This window comes from Propithecus coquereli, unplaced genomic scaffold, assembly GCF_000956105.1.
Source record: "Propithecus coquereli isolate 6110/MARCELLA unplaced genomic scaffold, Pcoq_1.0 Scaffold44, whole genome shotgun sequence".
Lineage (NCBI taxonomy): Eukaryota > Metazoa > Chordata > Mammalia > Primates > Indriidae > Propithecus > Propithecus coquereli.
In genome coordinates this window covers 13,754,341-13,756,675 of record NW_012150174.1, presented here as the reverse complement: position 1 = coordinate 13,756,675, position 2,335 = coordinate 13,754,341, and positions in this window count along the sequence as shown.

Genomic DNA, 2,335 nt, shown 5'->3' with positions numbered 1-2,335 from the left:
TAATTTTTTCTGTATATTTTTAGTTGTCCGATTAATTTCTTTCTGTTTTTAGTAGAGACGGGGTCTCGCTCTTGTTCAGGCTGGTCTCGAACTCCTGAGCTCAGAACGATCCGCCCGCCTCGGCCTCCCAGAGTGCTAGGATTACAGGCGTGAGCCACCACACCCGGCCTGCAGAGAATAGTTTAATGTTGCCATTATTCTCTTATCGTTTAACTTTTTCCCCTGGAACTCTTTTAGGTAATAGGGTCACAAAATTGAAAAAGGAAATGTCCTTACCTCAAAGAAATAAAAATATAACCTCTCTTGCAGATGGATGATAATATAAGAACAAATGATATATGAACAATAACAGGGTTATACACAAATTATTACAAAATTGTGGGGAAGTGCTGACTAACTCTGACATGGAGGATAGGTTGGTGAAAAAGAATCGTAAATAAAGTGATATGGTATCCTCATTTACATTTAAAGGCAAAGGATTCTAATATTCTCCTTCCTGTTACTTATGAAAGAAAAGCCAAAGAATGGTACAGATTTGGCAAAAGGTATAGTTCATGTCTTTCTGGGGTCCTTCAAATCATACAGTCTATTATACCTAAAATCTGTTTACCAGGAGAGAAGTCTCTGTTAAGGAGTTATTTTGTTCATTTAGAAAATCTATTTCATCAAGTGTTTAGGAACTACCCTGTTTTTTCTTCATTAGGTTCCCCAAAAATAACATAAAATTATCTAGTTATGTTTGGAATCCTTACTATTTGCTAGGAATTGTACTCAAATATTCTAAGGCTTTATTCCATGTTATTCAACTGTGAAATGTGCATGATTATCACCACTAACAAACAAGGGAACTGATATCTCAAAATCTAGGATCAGCAACTCATACTGTACTATCCTAATGCTATTCCTGCAAATACAGAAGGTTGGATTCGATTAATTTCTAAAGCTTTTCAGACCGAATAAATAATTCCATGATACATCCCATCTATCATATAAAAAGGAAAACAAACTTAAATCATAACATACTTAATAGTTTTTAAAATTGAATCTGTTAGAGGAGAAAGAGTTTGGGGTGAAGGGAAGGTGGCAAGAAAGTAAGTTGTAATAAAGCTGTGAACCCAGAACTGTACAATATTTTCATACTGTCAGGAACATACACTTCTGAAAATGTTCAAATAGTATTTTTGGTTTTAGTTATGTCTTCCTTTTCCCCAAATGTACTTCCTGTCCTTGCTCAGCTGGCTCCTTTCTGACTCTCCTCATCAGAAAGACCCTGATGGTAACTGTGGCTGTGTCAGTGGGGGCATGAAGACAGGCATTCCCTCCCAGGGCTTCTCTCTTCCCTCTTTCCGGTCCTTTGACTCCCCATTCAGTCTGCCAGGCACGGCCCTCCCACCTGCTATGCAGAAGAGACTGAGATAATCGCCTAATTGTTTTTCTCTTGTTGATAATTGTGTATATTAGTAATCATTTTGGCAAGTTCGAAATGAAATTTAAACATATTATTTAATTCGTGATTCAAAATACTCTGAAGTCAGTAGGATAAATTGACTATTTTAACAGTTTATCTTTTACATAGGCAAATTGAAACTCAGCGGTTTTCCATATCCTTACAATAGTTTAACTTGTAGGGTTCAAACGTGAAAGAAATAAATGATAAAATTATTTCTTCAGGTCCAAGGCATTGAAAATGTGAGTACCCTTGTTGCCTGTGTTGCCATAGTGATCTAGAAATGCATATACTAGTTGGCATTTTGTTTCGTTTTTCAGCTTTTCTTCCCCATCAGTACTCACCACACATACACAATCCTAAGCGCAGTTTTCCAGCACTCTGGAATCTCTTTTTCTCCCTTTTAGAACTCTGACTCCTGGTTCCCACCGTTCATAAGGTCCGATTCCCTGTTTATTCCACTTTTGTATTGTGTCTCTTATTGTTTCCCTGGGTTCCATTCCTAAGGGGTGACCCCTTAAGGATTCGATAAAGATTACAAAATCATTTCCATAAGCCATATGCTCTGATTTACTTTCCTCTTTCATAACTCCATGCCTGCCACCCACCGATCTCAGTTTGTCTTGTCTAGTAGTTTTGCACCTTGCCTTGGCGGAGTGGCCCATTGACAGTGAGAACACTGGAATTGGAGGATGCACTTAAGATAGTATCCATGGAACATAACTGCCAGACTTGAGCTGGTGACTGGACAACCTTCTCTATGGCCTGGGCACTATGTTCATTCAACTCTGTCTTTCCTTTTCTCTTTCTCTTTGAATACATTCACTTGTAAGCTTGGGACACAAACTAAGAGAATCTACTAAGCCCAGAACTTGTCACAATTGATTC